Consider the following 19989-nt stretch of genomic DNA (forward strand, 5'->3'; position numbering starts at 1 on the left):
TTCTTTGCTTTTAAGGAATTTTGATTCTAACTCTAAAATATATTTGGGGCATGTACAGGTTTCCAACTTCAGGTACATAAAACGTCTATTTTATATAAAATATAAGGCAAAGGGGCCTATGTACTGTTACTTGAACCATGTATTTAAGAATAAGGACAAATAAGAAATACAACACAGCAGAATGTAAAACATTTATTTAATTACACTCTGACTTAGAAGCAACGCTATGTAGATTATGTGATGTAAACTAAATGTTGGCCTGAGGAATAATTTATAGACATGTTTTAGGGAGCAAAGGCCTAATTATCCAACAGACAATTGTCTCATTCTAAAGTTGGCTGTCCTTGTGATGGCTTAACCAAGGGTTTATGTATATTTTGCATCCATTGTGTGGTAAATTAGTTTTTCTCAACTGTTTTCTGTCCGTGACCTGTGTGTAAAGTTGTTAGAACACAGTGATTAATATGTTCCTTTGGTCAGTTGTCTTTTTAGCCACGCTACCAACTCCAGCTTCAAGATAGGTATTTTCTCCACAGGCGCTTCACACAGACCTGTTTCCCTCCCTTTTAACCCCTGTGGCTGTCACCATATGTACTGCTCAATTCCTTCTGTGAAATCACTGGTGGGAAGAAATCGAGACTCTGATACGCTTCTCTATCCCTGGGCTTGGAGGGGGAACCTGAGAATTTCTGCCCGGTTTCCAGCATAGTCTGTGAACACCATGTGGCCTGTGCCGAGCTCTACACTAGTTGCTAGGGGCAAAATATATAAGAAAAAGAAAAATAATTTTCTTTTTGTTTTTAGGAGCTTGCCCAATAATTGAAAAATAGAGAGAAACACATGTAAAAAGTTATGCTGACACATTCTCCACTTACTTCACTTGCTTCTTTGAGGAATCAAAAAGAACAGCAAACCCTTGAGTCATTTGAAATAATGAGAATGCTGCCTTTAATACTGATTTTTATTGGTTACAAATGCCAGTTAGGTTCTTATGAAAATGTAGCAGATGTAGATGTAAACTTGACACCATAACTTAAAAGTGAAAAGGATGTTGCAATGCTGCCCTGTTGTGGTACCTGGTTTAAGGAGGAAACGTAAAAAAAGTCATAATGAGTTTGGAAGGATTCACGTTTTTTTGAACAAGTTTTGTAATCAGTACTATGATTTAAATTTCACCCATATAGTCTTCTGGAACCATTTCCCCCTAGATTACTCTTTTATTTATTTTTAAAGATAAATGGTCCAGTGTTTATTTTCTCCAGTAAATTTCAGTATTTTCTACCTCAGAAGATGTTCAAATACAGTATTATATGGACTGGATTTTCAAAGGCATGTAGTTTTGCAAATGTAAATACTTTCAAATTCAGCCTTTTGATGCAGTCTCTCTGTAATCCAGGTGACTGCCCCACTTTTCCAGCAGTGACATAGACTATGAACATTTATGATGGAGAAAAAAGCATTGTTCAAACTGCTTTAGAAACCTAGCAACTTTGCACATTTTTCATCTAATTTAAACTGCACATCGAAACTTTCTTTTAAGGGACTGATCTGGGAATCAACAGTCTGGATATTTTTCCCAGAGTTTGTCACTGGTGAGCTTTGGGTTTGGGCAAGTCGTTTAGCCTTTCTGTATCTCGGTTTACTGCTCTATCAAATGGAGTAATAAGTAATCCCTGTCTTGTGTACCTTTGAGGGTTGTTGGAAGATCAGATTATTGAAGTTATATGAAAGTGCTTTTGAAAACTGTGGTGTAGCCTGTAAAAGTGAGAGTTACACACACACACACACACACACACACACACACACACACACACACAGAGTGAGGAAGGAGAGCAAGAGAGAGAGAGAGAGAGATACACAGAGGAATTTGATTACTGTTGTACCATTTTACTTTATTATGAAATTTATGATGCCTGGAGTATGATTGCTACTGGAATTTTTTTTAGTTGCTGATATTGTCTCCAAATGAGACTCAGAGGTAAATGTTCTTTCCATTTGTATGCTGAGCTGGAGTTTATTTCAGTATGACATGGGATAATTATGAATATGAAGAAATGTTCATTTCAAAATCTCAAGAGGTTGTGGTATTTTTTTGTACTTTTAAAAATTAAAAAAGTATGGTTGTAGCTATAAATTTTAAAGTTGGCAGGAATGCTGTTTCCATCAAAGAAGAAAAGTCGAGCCGTATTCGAAGACAATTATGTAAGTATTTTTAAGTTCCAAAGATAGAAAATTAAGGTCTGGAGTTGAGGAAAAACAAGCATTTATTTCATGAGATTTTTAGAGAGTTGCCAAAAGAGGGGGGCACCTCTCAGATTTATAGGATGGTGATAGACATAGCATTTTACACACACACACATATACTTTTTTTCAACTGGGATGACTGTTGTTCTAAAAATTAAAAAAAAAACAAATTGTTAAAACTAGATTAACAGAATATTAGTTCTCAGAGTAGCATTCAGAACATCTCAAACTTCTCCCTTCTGCTATAGACCTTATTCTGCTCTGCTGAATGTGTGGAACTTTTTTTTCATCTCCCAGCTATTTGTTAAACGTGGACCGTAAAATATGTACCATGTGTAATGTGTCCAAGTAAGCACTGCTGTAGGCTTGCTTTGGAATTTCCTGATTTCTGAAAGCTTGATCTTTCAACTGTAATATAGTTTCTTAACCTAAAAGTCCTATATTTCAGGAGAAAATGTCAACTTTCCTCATGACTTAAAGATTTTAACTTACCATTCTTCTCTGTTGGAAAAAAAAAAAACCAACCCTACATTCTGTTTTTTTTTTTTTTTACACAATACTAGTTCTTGTTATTTAAGAAAGCAAAAGCTAGTCCAGTTGTTCTTTTATTCACTTCTTCTCATTTTCTGTTATCCTGCTATATTTGAGTAGAAAAGCAAACGTGTTAGCAGAATGCCTTGGGAAGTGAACTTTCACGTTCTTGTGTTCTTCGTTTGTTCTATGGGCACAATTTGCCTTTCTGAGTTACTGAGACTTATGAAGTTCAGTGGTTTAAGAGAAAGATGGGCTCCAGATACAAACCGTTAGAGTAATATCTCTATGCCACCAGCAGCAGCCCAAGGTTTGCTTTTCAATCTGCTGGGTGGATAGATCTCAACACCTGTTTTTTTCATGGTTGAAATGATATAGTGTGCAGATTTCAGTTCTTGTTACATGAGTACCATGAAAATTCTGTTGGTTGTAATATTCATTTTATCTCTTTCTTGATCCTCTGGAATGTCTCTGTTGCCATTTTTCTGAAGGTGGTATATGGGAACCTTGGCATCAAATTCCAATGCAATCTGGGTTTTTCCTTTTTTGTTCTTTTTTTCCCCCTCCAATACATAACTGCATTCTATCATAATAGGGTTTCTAGTTCCTATTCTTACATGAGAATGTTCTCTCGCTTGTGGAATCAAAATTTAGGTATTGTAGCAAGATTGTTCTTTTGATTCTTATGCAAATTCAGGAATTGCTTGCTTACTGGGACTAGTACCAGGTAGAAATACAGGGTTGAACAACTCATAAGGGCATCATTAGTATCACCAATTCAAATAAGTTATGAATTCTGTTTCAAGGACCATTTTAAAAATAAGCAGACTTCAACTTTGCTCTTTCATTCTCAAATCTGTTATGTTGAACTTTATCTTCATCCTTAAAATGGATCTTAAGAGGGGCGCCTAGGTGGCTCAGTCGGTTAAGTGTCGGACTTCAGCCAGGTCACGATCTCGCGGTCCGTGAGTTCGAGCCCCGCGTCAGGCTCTGGGCTGATGGCTCAGAGCCTGGAGCCTGTTTCTGATTCTGTGTCTCCCTCTCTCTCTGCCCCTCCCCCGTTCATGCTCTGTCTCTCTCTGTTCCAAAAATAAATAAACGTTGAAAAAAAAAATGGATCTTAAGAAGTGAGTCATTCTTCTTTGATAAGCCCCCAGGTTCTGGAGGGTGTTCTTGCATAATATTTAGCTTGTGATGACTTCACTAAATACCCTGCAGGGGGAATTGACATCATGTAGTTTTCTTCTCCTTTTGGCTTCAATCTGATTGGATGGAGCCAGGCTGGCATGTGATAAGCTGCACTCTTGGGACTCTCAGCAAGTGTTCATAATCTTCTTGGGATAATGTAAAAGAACATTCTGAAAGAGCTTCTTAACTCCAGAGTGATGTTGTCCAATAGAACTTTCTGAACGGGTGGAAACTTTATAATCTGTTCTGTCCAATACAGTAGCCACCAGGCACGTGTATCTATTGCATAGCTTAAATGTGGCTCACAAAACAGAAGAAATAAAACGAAATGAAAATTAAATTAAATTTTAATTAATTAGTTTTGATTTATATAGCCACATTTGGCTACCAGCAACTGTATTGGATAGTATAGTCCTAGAGTATGGTGAATCCAACTGATTGCTCTGAGTCCTTCATCAGTGAGCCATACTTTACTGGTGGGTTGGTGGTGGTACAGTGGTAGCTACTGGAAGAGAAGAAGGAGATAACTTTGTTAGCTGCTGCTAAGCAAATCCGAAGTTTTAGGAGTATGCAGTCAACTCTTTGAATGCTCTGTCACCAGAGTGTAAAGGATGGGCCTTTCCCTTAAACTGCTTTAGTCGGTATGTTGCCATTTTACTAGTATTTTTCTATCATCATTACTACTAACGTTTCATCTAATTCCAAGTCTCCTCTACAATCTAAGAATAGTGGTGCAGGGAGAGGCATACCCTAACATTTGCCATGGAATCTGTGTCTCTGAGGGACTCCATTTCCTTGATTCACTTGAACCCTCTATGGATTGACTTAGAGTCCATCTTTGCGACTCTCCTTTTCTCTTTCTCACTTCTTTTTCACTTTTCAGCCTACTGCAGTCCTGTTTCTACCACACTACTCTACTGAGACTGCTTTTGGCTGAGACAAACAGTTAATCCAATAGACAATTCTGAGTCATTTTACACCTTAACCATTTCTTGTTGAGGTCTGTCCCTTTGCTTCAGTACCCCTCCACTGGCTCCTGGTTTCCCTTTCTGTTCTAGCCATTCCTTCTCAGTTTTATTTTGGAGCTCTTTATCCTCTGATCATGGCTTAAAAACTGTTTTTTTTATCACTATTTTTTAATAGATCTTCTTCTTTTCTCACTGCACCATCCCTGACCGATACCTCCCACTACAATGGTTTCATTTACCACCTTTTTTGATGATTCTAAATCTTGAACTGTATTCCAGAGCTTTTTCCTGGACTGTGTACCATATCCTACTACATACTAGGCATCTTGTATAGCCTATGGAAACCTCAACCAAATATTCCTAAATTAAACTCATCATGTGATCTTAGAATTTACTCCTCCTCCATTGTTCTTTCTCTCTGTGGATGGTACCTCCCAGTTGTTCAAACCAGAAACCTGAGCATCTCTCTACTCCTTCTTCTCATCTTTGTTTCCCACCATCTTTACCAAGTCCATTTGATTCTGCCTCTGTAATAGCTTTTGAATTTGTCTATTTCTTCCTGTCATCATCACTAATGTACTAAAGTTAGCCTTCTCTTGCCTGGGTTACTACAACAGTCTCCCTGCCTCTCGTCTTGTTCATTATCATTCTTTCTGGGTCGCCCTGTTATTTTCAGAATAAAGTCTAAATTCATTAGTTTGGTTTCCAAGGTCCTGTAGAATCTATCTTCTGATTACCTCTTGAGCCTATTCTATTGTCACTATTTCTCTCTATCCTATTCCCTAGCTCTGTGCTCTAGCCAGACTGACCACTGTGTACTTTACTCTTGCTGCAGCACATGTCTGTGGCACACTTTGTCAAATTATTTAAATTCCCTGTTGCAGAAAACCATTAATAACCTAGTTAAAAATAACCTTGGTATCAAACTATGATTTCATAAATATTTCATAAGAAACCACTCTAAACACTGGGCTAGGTAATGTCAGTGGTGAGAGAGGTAAAGATACTAAGATCTATGCAACACACCATCAGCCATCAAGGAGCATAAGTTGTTGGGGGGGGAGTTAGAGACCTGCCTATAATGAAGTCCTGTTTATATAATTCAGGCACAGACCAAGAGCTTTCGGAGTTCCTGGGAAAGAAAGATAACTGGAACCTTCTAAGAAGGCATAATCCAGAAATGGTACCTGATTGACTTTGAAGGTTGGGCAGGACTCCAACAGTCAGAGGGAGGGGGTTGAAGCTGGCTGTTTCCTGTCTTCCTTGCTTAAGAGTCAATACTACCCATTTCAGGGAGGTAATTTTTACTAAATCACTGCTTTGATCATGCCATTTGCTGGCTCTGAAACTTTGAATATTTTTGCTGCCTCTAAGGTAGTGGCCAAATTCTTCATAATTGACCTCAACATACAGTTATTGTACTAGATGGCTTTTAAGGTCATTTTACAAACCTGAGTCTATGATTATATAATTCCACCATAATAGTTTTACTTTCCACAACTTCCCTACATGCCTCATTTTTCTACCTCCTGGCTTTGCTAATACTACTCCATTCTCTTGGAATGCATTTGGTTGTCTTGTTTTATTACAGCTTAACCTCTCTTCAAGTTTTCTGTGAAAATCTTAAGTCACATTAGACCAAAATAATCTTTCTTTTCTTTGAACATTTGGAGCAATTACTATGCATAGGACTTATTTGGAAAATGGTCACATGCCCCCTTGGCACTCTCTTTTATTATTTGAATCTTTTATTGTATGTGTATGTGTATAGAAATGAATATGCAGAATAAATTTTGAGCTAAAAGGTAATATGGGTTTTTTTCTTTCAGTGAATTTCATTGTACTCTTATTTTTACAAAAAATTTTTTTTCGAAATACAGATATATTTATTTATAAATATTAGGTACACAGTTTATAAAAGACTAAAAATCCTCTCTAGGACACAAAACTATTATAGAACAAAGATAGGTGCTATTGTACAAACGGAATGAGTGAACATAAGACTATGTGATTCTTAAGCACATTTATATTACACACAGTTTTAAAACTAACATATCTTTGAAGCTGTAGAATTGGTAGGCGATGTATTTAAGAATTAGTTCAGAGACTTACAAAACAATTTTATTGGTGATATTTATGTGTGGGGAGAAGAAACTGTTTTATCGCATATAACTATCACGTTTCAAGGGACATGACTTAACAGGAAAGTTTTTATAAGAAACTATTAGTTATTTTAGAAATTCTACCTACATTAGAATAACATTATATATTCCTGCTCTAATTCCAACTATATCAAGTGAAATGATAAAATTTAAAATTGTAGCATTTTAGATAGTCAAGTTACAAAAGGAACTAAAGAAAGAAACTCAGATTGAAAGTTTCAAATACCTACTGAGTTCGACACCTTTTCTTTCTTAGTACAAAGTATCTGCTCTTAGACATGGGGTATTCAGTTAATTACCCTTCCTGGTGACCTCAGCTACAATAAAAAAGAAAGAAGCCAACAGAGACCACAGACTCACTAGCACTGATGGAAAACGATAGTGAAGAGCCAAAGCACAACAGACCACAGCAGTCTGGGTAACAACAACTGGGTGGAAAAGCAAGCTAAATCTTCCATGTCTTCACATTTGAAGGGAGTCACTCTACACATTACAATTACTGACTTTTCGACTGATCTATAGAATCAAGGAAAGGCAATGAAAAGTCAGCATTCTGTTTAAAGGCTGGCATGTATATTATACATTTCAAGAACAAGCCTATGCAAATATATCAATTTTATCTAGAACACCTTTTCTGATGATGCAGCATTACTGTACTTATATTTAATGACTAAAAATTTATCTCAAGACGATTAAAAGTGAACAAGTCAACATTATGATGAAACCTGTTTATAGCCAAGGAATATAGTAAACTACTTGATAAATTTACCATCTTAGAAACTCCCTCTGCTAAGATCAAAAAGGTAGGATTAGCTCTCTGCTGCCCAGAAGGCAATACCTGCTATAAGGTATTGAACATCAGTAAGAGAGCTTACTGCCATGAATACTTAGGTACTTGGCCCACTCCTAAGAGACACACAAAGCCACAACAAGCAAACAAAATACCCCAGGAACAATAAAAACCCCATTTCTCATCATCACTTTATTTCTCTTCTGCTGTTCCAGGCTCTGAGAACATCGGGCATAGTGCTGAATTGGGATGGCATACGAAAGCATCGGTTTCACCTCCCAACTCTGTTAATTGTTCCAATGAAGACACACAAGGATAATGGTCTTTTAACATATCTGGCAATTTAGAAGTCTTCTCTTGAATACGTCGAGAATGTCTCACTGGTGTTAGAAACTTTAGCTCTTTAAATGTAGAATCTGTGTTGTCAAACTGTATCTTCTTTTTTACACTTTGTAGGTATGGTGTAGTAGACACATTATATTTAATTAAGCAACTCCCCCTGGTTTCTGTACTGGGGGTTTTAACATCATTGGTTGAATCGTTTGTTTTGTCATCTTGCTCTTTTTCATCATCCTGGAATACCACATTTCTAGTTTTCTTTTCCATTTCTGGTTTTCCTGACTCTAGATTAACCTCTCTATCTTCAGTGCTGACTTCATGGATGTATTCCTTGGTTGCACAAGCTTCCTCAACATTTTCTCCATATTTAACTTTTTCTTGACTCTTCATTGTCAGAATATCTGCTATGGTATGTCGCATCTCTTCAATAGGCTGAGCGCCCGCCAGAATGGCTTTCTCATAGATTGTGATAATGTTTTCAATAGGACTTGTGAGTGGTTCAGTACGTGCAAGGCATATCCAATATTTAACAAGCTTTTTGGCATCTGGAATATTTTTAATCGGGTCATTCAGTATGACCAATATTTCTTCTTTTGGGCATCCCTCACTAATCAGGTTTAGGCATTCAGAAAATGTCTTGTTCACTTTTTCGGTAAATAATCTTTGTTCATCTTCTTCTACCATGGTAGTCCAAAAGGACCCAACTGGGTTTTTGTGTTGCCCTTCAGGCTCCGGCTGGGTAACTCCTGAGCTAGGAGGCCTTTTCAGGACTTTCCTTTTGCCAGCTTTCTACTCACTCAGACGAGCTTTTCTCTCTTCTGCTGTTTCTTTGGGCTGAGCTGATCTATCAATAGTTGCTTTTGCTATTGTATGCCTGCAAGGGTCAACGTTTTTCGACTTTTCTATCAGTTTGGTGTTAGAAGATGAAACAGGCCTGGCTACGATTTCAGACTTCATGCTTCTTGTTAGTGTTTTCTTTCTTTCTATATCCTGAGAACCAGTTTTGTCACTAGATGAAACTGTGTTTAATTGCACTAACTCTCTCGTGAGGTCCTTTCCGAATCGTAACATTGGCCGAGCTTCTACCGATGCCTGGTCTCACAGCGTCCTGAGCATTGTCGCGGTGACTTCTAATAGGAGGTCGCAGAAGCTGTCTGTTCTGAATTGTAGTGCTCACAAGTTTAGTGGTAGTCGTCACGTTAGAGGTTCTATCGCTTTTCGCTGTCACACTGCTGCTGTTTGTGCGCAGAGGCTCTGTAGCTTTAGGGACTGTAGTTGAAAGTTTCTTTATTGCTGCAGAACTCTCATCTCTGATTTGTAGAGGCTTTCTAAATGAATTAATCTTAGACTGAACAATTTGGCCACAGTAAGATCCACACACAAGCTTCTTGGACATGTTAGCATCTTGCTTTGGCTTTTCTGTCATTATTTGTTTCTTTTTATTGTTTTTAAGATGAAACACTTGGCTTAATGTCATGTGTTGACCTGGAGGGTCACCTTTAATTGGTACCAACTGCCCAGTTTGATTATTATCCTCAGAATTAGGTGTATCAATTGCTATAGTTGAATTGGTTAGTTCATTAGAAGGCCTTAAAGGAATACAATTTTTTTCCATTGTTATATTATTTTTGCTCCCGGGAGGTCTACTGACATTTTCTTTACCAGCCATTTTTGTTTTAAATTTCAGAACTTTTGTCTCTTCATGGACCTGGCCCTCAGAGGTCATCACTTTCTCGTCTCTACTGGATATGTGATTTTCCTCCTTGTATGCAAAAAACGTTTTTCTTTTTAACATATGTTCCTTGAGTTTCTGTCTTTGTTCTCTGAACTCGGGCTGGGCCCTCTGGCTCGGGGGCAGTTGTAGCTCCCGGGGCACTGCTGGGGTGCTCATGGCTGCTGCGGGCGGAGGACGCGTCTCGGCCCTGACAGTCCCGCACTGCTCAAGCCAAGGCAGCGGCAAACTCTTTTACAAAAATTTAAACCTCTTATTATACCATTTAAAAATCATTAGGTCTTAGAAAATTAAACTGAATAAACCTAATGTGTATGTTTGGCAAAACCTTCCACAATGACTTGTGTGTAATAGAAATTTATATAATTAACAACAAACACACACACAGAGTAAGAAGATATAAGGTAATTAATATCCTACATCTGGAACAGAAGCTCTTTTTTTTAGCTTTCTTTTATATCTTCATATATTCTTTTTTTTTAAATTAAATTCTAGTTAACACAGTGCAATATTGGTTTTAGGAGTAAAATTTGGTGATTCATCACTTACATACAGCACCCATTGCTCATCACAAGTGCCCTCTTAGTACCCATCACCCATCTAGCCCATCTCCTACTTGCCTCCCTCCATCAACCCTCAGTTTGTTCTGTATCATTAAGGATCTCTTGTGGTTTGTTTCCCTCTCTTCTCTCCCCCACCCTTTACCGATGTTCACCTGTTTTGTTTCTTAAACTCCACATGTAATAAATCATATGGTATTTGTCTTTGTCTGGTTGACTTATTTCATTTAGCATTATATATTCTAGCTCCATCCACATCATTGCAAATGGAAAGATTTCATTCTTTTTTGATGTCTCAGTAATATTCCCATATTATATATTATATATATACACACACACACATACACACACACGCATGCACACACGCATCTTCTTCATCCATTCATCAGTTGATGGACATTTGGGTTTTCTCCATAGTTTGGCTATTGTTGATAGTGCTGCTATAAACATTGGGGTGCATGTACCCCTTTGAATCTGTATTTTTGTATCCTTTGAATAAATACATAGTAGTGCAGTTGATGGATCATAAGGTAGTTCCATTTTTAGTTTCTTGAGGAACCTCCATACTGTTCTCCAGAGTGGCTGCACCAGTTTGCATTCTCACCAATCGTGCAAGGAGGGTTCCCATTTCTCCACATTCTTGTCAACACCTGTTGTTTCTTGTGTTGTTAATTTTAGCCATTTTGACAGGTGTGAGGTGGTATCTCATTGTGGTTTTGATTTATTTTGTCCAGCCATCTGGATGTCTTCTTTGGAAAAATGTCTATTCATGTCTTTTGCCCATTTCTTAACTGGGTTATTTGGTTTTTGGACATTGAGTATGGTAAATTCTTTACAGATCTTGGATGTTAACTCTTTATCAGATACATCATTTGCAAATTATCTTCTCCCATTCTGTAGGCTGCCTTTCAGTTTTATTGATTGTTTCCTTTGTAGTGCAGAAGCTTTTTATCTTGATGCAGTACCAATACTTCATGTATTTATTCTTATAGAGCTTATTCTATGTTATTTGTGTTTTGTGTATGTATCTCACTACCTACGCAAGGAAAATTGGAGGCTTTTTCATGTTTATATCTTCTAGAGTGCCTTGAAGATAACTTGGTGCCCTAAAACTTTTGACTTACATCAAATTAAAGAATTATATATAGGTATGTTTTCAGTATTGCAGATATAACCAATTAAGGTACCTATCACCAAGAATATCTCCAAAGGCTTAAATTAACTTACAAGTCCTTACATGGTTTCTCATAAGTACATTTTAATTTTTATTTATTTATATTTTTAATTTAATTTATGTTTTTAGTTTATTTTTTAAAATTCAAGTATAATTAGCATACAGTATTATATTGGTTTCAGGTGTACAATTCTGTACGTTTCTCAGGGCTTATCAAGATATGTGTACTCTTAATCCCCTTTATCTGTTTCACTCCTCCCCCACCAACCTCCTCTCTGGCAACCACCAGTTGGTTCTCTTTATTTAAGAATGTTTTTTATTGTTTGTCTCTTTTATCTTTGTGTGTTCATTTGTTTTGTTTCTTAAATTCCATAGGTGAGTGAAATCATATGGTATTTGTCTTTCTCTGCCTGACTTACTTCAGTTAGCATAATACCTTCTAGGTCCATCCATGTTGTTGCAAATGGCAAGATTTCATTCTTTTTAATGACTGAGTAATGATCCAGTGTGTGTGTGTGTGTGTAAAACATCTTTATTCATTTATCTATCAGTGGAAATTTGGGTTGTTACCATATCTTGACTTGTGTAAGTAATACTGCAATAAACATAAAAGTGCATATATCTTTTCGAATTGTGTTTTTGTTTCTGTTGGGCAAATACCATTTAGTGGAATTACTGGATCATATGGTAATTCTATTTTAAATTTTTTGAGGAGTATCCATAATGTTTTCCTCAGTGGCTATACCAGGCTGCTTTCCCACCAACACTGCATGGGGCTTCCTGTTTCTCTACATCTTCACTAGTACTCATTATTTCTTCTGTTTTTGCTTAGAGCCATTCTGACAGGTGTAAACTGATATTTCATTGTGGTTTTGATTTGCATTTCCTTGATGATTAGTGATGTTGAGCATCTTTTCATGTGTCTGTTGGCTATCTGTATATCTTCCTTGGAAAAATGTCTAATCAGTTCCTCTGCCCATTTTTAAATTGGATTATTTGGTTTGGGGTGTTAAGTTGTAGAAGTGCTTTATGTATCTTGTATATGTACCCTAATAAGATACATCATTTGCAACTATCTCTTCCCATTCAGTAGGTTTTCTTTTCATTTTGTTGATGGTTTACTTTCTGTGCAGAAGCTTTTTATTTTGGTGTAGTCCTAGCAGTTTAATTTTACCTTTGTGTCCCTTGCCAAGGGACACATATCTAGAAAATGTTTCTATGGCTGATGTCAAAGAAGTTACTGCCTGTGTTATTTTCCTGGGAATTTTATGGTTTCAGGTCTCACATTTAGGTCTTAAAATCATTTTGAGTTTATTTTTGTGTATGTTATGAGAAAGTGGTCCAGTTTCATTCTTTCACATGTAGTTGTCCAGTTTTCCCAACACCATTTGTTGAAGAGACTATCTTTTTCCCTTTGTATTTTCTTGCCTCGTTTGTTGTAAATTAATTTAACATAAAAGCATGGGTTTATTTCTGGGCTCTCTTTTCTGTTCCATTGATCTATGTGTCTCTTTTTGTGCATGTACCATACTGTTTTGGTTATTACAGCTTTGTAGTGTAGATATCTTAAAGCCTAGGATTGTGATACTTCCTGCTTTGTTTTTCTTTGTCAAGATTACTTTGGCCACTCAAGGTCTCTTGTGGTTTCATACAAATGTTAATATTATTTGTTCTAGTTCTGTGAAAAGTGCTATTTGTATTGACAGATCTGGATTGCATGCAATCTGTAGATTGCTTTGGGTAGTATGGATATTTTAACAAAATTCCAATCCATGAGCATGGAATATCTTTCCAGTTGTTTGTGTTATCTTTAATTTCTTTCATCACCGTTTTATAATAATCAGAGTATGGGTCTTTCACCTCCTTGGTTAAGTTTATTCTTTGGTATTTTATTCTTTTTGGTGAAATTATAAATGGGCTTGTTTTCTAAATTTCTCTTTTTGCTATTTCATTATTAGTTGATAGAAATGCAACAGATTTCCACATATTAATTTTGTATCCTGAGTCTACTGAATTTATCTTTAGTTCTAGTAGTTTTTTGTGGATTCTTTAAGGTTTTTTCTATATAGTATCATGTCATCTGCAAATAGTGACAGTTTTACTTCTTCCTTACAATCTGGATACTTTTTACTTCTTTTTGTTGGATTTTTTGTCTGGGTAGAACTTTCAGTACTATGTTTTTCGTTTTGTTTTTTTTTTTTAAGTTTATTTATTTATTTTGAAGGAGAGAGAGAGAGAGAGCAGGGGAGGGGCAGAGAGAGAGAAGAGAGAGAATCCCAAGCAGGCTTCGTGCTGTCAGTGCAGAGCCCTATGTGGGGCTATAATTCATGAACTATGAGTTCATGACCTGAGCTGAAGTCCAGAGTCAGCCGCTTACCAACTGAACCACTCAGGCATCCTCCAGTACTATGTTGAACAAAAGTGGTGAGAGTGGACATCCTGGTCTTGCTCCTGCTCTTAGAGGAAAAGCTCTTGGTTTTTCACCATTGATTATATTAGCGGTGTGTTTTTCACATAAGACCTTTATTATGTTGAGGTGTGTTCCCTCTAAACCTACTCTGTTGATGGTTTTTATCATGAATGGATGTTGTAGTTTCTCAAATGCTTTTTCTGCATGTATTGAAATGATTATATTGTTTGTCTCTCGTCAGTGTGATGTGTCACATTGATTTATTTGCAAGTATTGAACCACTAGAATAAATCCCACTTGATCATGGTGAATTTAATGTATTGTTGAATTTGGTTTGCTAATATTTTGTTGACGATTTTTGCATCTATGTTTATCAGAGATATTGGCTTATAGTTTTCTCTTTTTGTAGTGTCCTTTTCTGGTTTTAGCATGAGGGTAATGCCGGCCTCAGAGTGAATTTGGAAGCTTTCTTTCCTCTTCTATTATTTGGAATAGTTTGAGAAGAATAGGTATTAACTCTACTTTAAATGTTTGGTAGAATTCACCTGTGAGGACATCTGGTCTTGACTTTTGTTCGTTTTGAGGTTTTTGATTCAATTTCACTGCTGGTAATGGGTATGTTCAAATTTTCTATTTCTTCCTGATTCACTTTTGGAAGGTTATATGTTTCTAGGAATTTATCCACATCTTTTAGGTTGTCCAGTGTGTTGGCATATAATTTTGCATAATATTCTTAATAATCCTTTGTATTTCTGTGGTATTGATATTTCTCCTTCATTTCTGATTTTATTTATTTATTTGAATCCTCTTCTTTTTTTGATGAGTCTGGGTAAAGTTTTATCAGTTTTGTCAGTGTTTTGTCAGTGTTTTCCAAGAACAAGTTCTGGTTTCATTAATCTATTCTATTGTTTTTTTATCTCTATTTCATTTGTTTTTGCTCTAATTTTTATTATTTTCTTCCTTCTACTAGCTTTGAGCTTTGTTTTTCTAGCTCCTGTAAGTGTAAGATTAGGTTGCTTATTTGAAATTTTCCTTGCTTCTTGAGGTAGGCCTGCACTGCTATAATCATCCCTCTTTGAGCCACTTTTGCTACATCCCAAAAATTTCGGAACATTGTGTTTTCATTTTCACTTCTCTCCATGTATTTTTGTTTTAATTTCCTTTTTGATTTCTTGGTTGATGCATTCATCATTATTTAGCCTCCATGTATTTAGGTGCTTTCCACATTTTTTCTTGTGATTGATTTCTATTTTCATACCATTGTGGTCAGAAAAGAACCATGATATGATTTCAGTCTTTTTGAATTTGTGGACCCTTGTTTTGTGGCCTAACATGCGATCTTCTCTGGAGAATATTTCATTTGCACTTGAAAAGAATATGTATTGCACTGTTTTTAGATGGAGTAATCTAAATATATCTTTTAGATCCATTTGGTTTAATGCGTCATTCAAAGACACTGTTGCCTTGTTAATATTCTGCCTAGGTGATCTGTTGATGTAAGTGGGTTGTTACAGCTCACTACTATTGTTGTATGACTGTCAGTTTTTTTCCTTTATGTATGTTAATGGTTGCTTTATGTATTTAGTTGTTCCTATGTTGAGTGTACAAATATTTACAATTGTTATATCCTCTTGCTGGATTGTTGCCCTTATCATTATGTAGTGTCCTTCTTTGTCTTTTTTATAGTCTTTGTTTTAAAGTCTGTTTTGTTTGAGAAACATATTGCTGCCCCAGCTTTCTTTTTGCTTCCATTTGCATGGTAAATGCTTTTCCACCCCTTTACTTTCAATTTGCATGTATCGTTAGGTCTGAAGCCAGTTTCTTGTAGTTAGTTAGCCCATAGATGGGTCTTACTTTTTTTTTTTTAACATTTATTTATTTTTGAGAGACAGAGAGAGGCAGAGCATGAGCAGGGAAGGGGAAAGAGAGAGAGATACAGAATCTGAAGCAAGCTCCAGGCTCTGAGCCGTTCGTTGGCACAGAGCCCGACACAGGGCTCGAACTCACGAACTGTGAGACCATGACCTGAGCTGAAGTCGGAAGCTCAACCGACTGAGCCACCCAGGCACCCCGATGGGTCTTGCTTTTTTATCTGTCACCCTGTGTCTTTTGATTAGAGTCCATTTACATTCAAAGTAATTATTGACAGGTATGTACCTATTGCCACTTAGTTACTTGTTTTATGATTGTTTTTGTAGTTCTTCTCTGTTCCTTACTTCTCTTGCTCTCTTCCCTTGTGATTCTATGGCTTTCGTTAATGGTATGCTTGGATTGCTTTCTCTTTTTCTCATATCTGTTCCAGGATTTTAGTTTGTGGTTACTCTTCAGCACATATAGAACATTTTACACACATAGCAGTCTAAGTTGATGGTCACTTAATTTTGAACATATTCTAGAAGCACTAAATTTTTACTCTCCCCTCCCATGTTTTATGTATATGATGCCATATTTTACTTACTTTTATTTTGTGAATCTCTTGAACTGATTTTTATAGATATAATTTATTTTACTGCTTTTGTGCTTTAACCCCCATACTAGTTTTATAAGTGATTAATTTTTATTATGTTTGTATTTTACTGTGAAATTTTTTCCTTTCACAATTTTCTTTCTCCTGAGTATGGGCTTTTCTTTCTACTCAAATAATTCTCTTCAATGTTTCTTGTAAGGTTGCTTTAGTTGTGATGAACTCCTTTAACTTTTGTTGTCTGGGAAATTCTTTATCTCTCCTTCTATTCTGTATGATAGCCTTGCTGAGTGTTTTTGGTTACGGGTTTTTTCCTTTCAGCACTTTGAATAAATCATGCCATTCCCTTGTGGCCTGCAGAGTTTCTGCTGAAAAACCAGCTGATAGTCTTCTGGGTTTCCCTGTATGTAACTGATTTCTCTTGTTGCTTTTAAAATTCTCTCTTTATCGCTACTTTTTGTCATTTAATTATTATGTGCCTTCATGTGTACCTTCTTGGGTTGATTTTGTTGGGGGCTCTCCATGCGTTCTGGAATCAGGTATCTGATGCCTTCTACAGATTAGGGAAGTTTTCAGCTATTATTTCTTCAAATAAATTTTCTGCCCCCTTTTCTCTCTCTTCTCCTCCTGGAACCCCTATAATGCAAATGTTATTATGCTTGATGATGTTGCTGAGCTCCCTTAACTTATTCTTTTATTATTCTTTTTTCTTTTTACTGTTCAGTTTGCTTTCCAGTACTCTGTCTTCCAGCTTTATGATCCATTCTTCTGCCTTCTCAAAGCTACTATTGATGCCTCTAGTGTATTTTTAATTTTATTTATTGAATTCTTCATCTCTGATTGGTTCTATTTGTTTTCTATCTTCTATCTTTTTGTTGAAGGTCTCACTGAGAGCCTCCATTCTTTTATCAAGTCCAGTAAGTATCTTTATGACCATTACTTTGATTTTTTTTAATCAGGCATATTGCTTGCCTTTGTTTCATGTAGCTCTTTTGCTGTGATTTCGTCTGTTCTTTCATTGTGACATATTCCTCTGTCTCCTCATTTTGTTTCACTATGTTTGTTTCCATGTATTGGGAAAGGCAGTTATGTTTCCTGGATCTTGAAAGTAGTGACATTATGAGGAAGAGGTCCTATGGTGCTCTGTGGCACAACATCCTCTGTTCACCGGAACCAGGAGCTTCAGGGGTGTCTCCTGTGTGGGTTCCATGCACCCTACTGTTGTGGTTAAACCTTGTTTGCCTTCAGTCCAGTCAGTTGCAGTGGCTCACTTTACCTTTTGTGGGCAAGATTTGGTCCCTGTGCTGTTAGGAGGCCAGTTGGAGGTCCCCGTGGACTTGTAGCTGGGTGACGTCAGCAGTCAGGCCAGAGGACTGTTTGTTAGGGCTGCAAAGTAACCTCAAACTGCAGGGCTCTCTCCTTGCGCTGCTTCTTTGGAGGTTTTTGTGGTGGGGGGTGCTGGCAGTGAGACCAAGACCCTCTGCTGGGGCTGCAGATACACTGATCAGCAGGGCACTCTGTCCAGCCTGCCAGGGGTAAGGCCAGCTGCTGGGGCTGCAGTGGGATTGGTGTGTGTAGTTTCTTCCCCTCTCACCAGGGCAGGAGTCACCTCGGAGTGTTGCCAGCCCCTTTTGCCGCCGCTTGCAGGATGAGATGCAGGAGGAGCCACTTTGGAGGGACTCTGGTAGAACGAGGCAGGTTGGATGGGCTGACTCCACAGGAGAATGCAGGGGTGAAGTGCATGGTGTCAACAAGATAGGTGGAGGGTGCTCAAGCTGGTTTCCACAGGTGTCTGGCTACCTAGGCTTGGGCCAGGGGTTGGCGGGGCAGTGGGAAGAAATGGCACTTGCCAGCTCTTTTGTTCTTGGAGAAGTCTCCTAAAGCTCTCTGTCACTCCAGCATGCATTCTGAGATTACTAAATAACTCTCCTGCCCATAAACCCCATGCGCTTTTCAAACTGCTGCTTCTGTGCTATATCTTGGTGGGATTGTTTGTTGTCCTGTCTCATTAGGGCAGAGATGCAGTTTCTTATTGCTTTCCACATCTCCCAGAACTAAGCCTGCCGACTTTTAAAGTACTGGAGTTAAGCCCCACTGGTTATAAAAAACTCATGAAGTTAAGCCCCACTAGTTTTCAAAGCCGAATGTTACGGGCACTTGTATTTCTAGTGCAGGTCCCCTGTGCCTGGGGTGCCTGGGATGGAGTCTGTTTCTCTACCTTCTCCGTGCTTGTAGTGTCCCTCCCATCTGTGATTAGTCTCACTGGGAGTTTGGTTTCCCACCATGTCTTTGCCCCTCCTACCTTTTTTTGATGTGGCCTCCTCTCTACAATTAACTGTGGAAAGTCTGTTCTGCCATTCTTCAGGTCATTTTCTGCTTTAGTTGTGCTGATGTGGCTGTTACTAGGTATGTTAGTTGGACCAGGTGCGGTTAGGATCCTCCTCCTCTGCCATTTTCCCAGAAGTCTTCCCATTTTTAAATAAATATTTTGAAAAGCTTTCAGTTCAATCATCATTGCATATATAAGAGTTAAGATAAAGAATGTTTTCTAACTAGACAGTTTGGTTTTTATTATGTTGTTTATGGGGTAACTTCAAGTACCTAAATGCATCATTAATAAGTATTTTTATGGGGCCAGTTGCTGTGAAAAGATTATTCTTTAGGTCAAAAGTACAGTTAATTTAGTGTTTGTTTTAACACTAATATTTGAGATTGGCTTATAAGATAAATCTTTTTCTTTTTGCATATTCTTGGAATATGGTAGATCCTAACTAGGATTGCAGAGTAGATAAAGTTTCTGTCAGTGCAAAGTCTCTTCACCTAATGTCGGTCATAAGCTTCTGAAAATAACTTTGCATCTCAAGGAATCTTGGATGTAAAAGGAACCTAAGAGGTGCACGTGGGTGGCTTCAGTCTGGTGAGTGTCAGGCTCTTGATTTTGACTCAGGTCATGATCCCAGGGTTGGGGGATTAAGCCCTACGTTAGGCTCTAGGCTAAGTATGGAGCCTGCTCAAGATATTCTCTCTCTCTGTCTCCCCCTCTGACTCTCTCCCCTGCTCATGTACATGTACTCTCCCTCTCTCATTAAAAGAAATAATAAATAAAAGGAACCTAAGAAACAGCTACTCCAGTCCCCCCACCCTTTGTTTCTATCTATCTATACACGCAAATACACACACACACACACACACACACACACACACACACACACACTATAAGAGCCATAAGAGCCATATTTTTTTTTATTAAGGTAGCACAGGGAGTCATCAACAATCTCTGGCTTTTGCTTTATGTTCTGTTTTGTTCTCTTATGTGATTTAAGGGGACCTACACATAATTCAAAGGTCCCCAATAGTTTGCCTACTTTAAACACCCATGGATCTATCATAGTTTGAAATGATCATAATAGTGATTTATTTTAAAACA

At 37.5% G+C, this 19989-nt stretch overlaps 1 protein-coding gene and 1 pseudogene across 13 annotated transcripts in view; one reads left to right on the forward strand and one right to left on the reverse strand.

Annotated features, from left to right (window-relative positions):
* Window positions 1-19989, forward strand: part of DNM3 (dynamin 3) — a 563955-nt gene that overhangs the window by 226635 nt on the left and 317331 nt on the right. The window lies entirely within an intron of this gene.
* On the reverse strand, window positions 7793-10419 carry LOC125155164 (cytoskeleton-associated protein 2-like; annotated as a pseudogene).

Source organism: Prionailurus viverrinus, chromosome F1 (genome assembly GCF_022837055.1).
Source record: "Prionailurus viverrinus isolate Anna chromosome F1, UM_Priviv_1.0, whole genome shotgun sequence".
Classification (NCBI taxonomy): domain Eukaryota; kingdom Metazoa; phylum Chordata; class Mammalia; order Carnivora; family Felidae; genus Prionailurus; species Prionailurus viverrinus.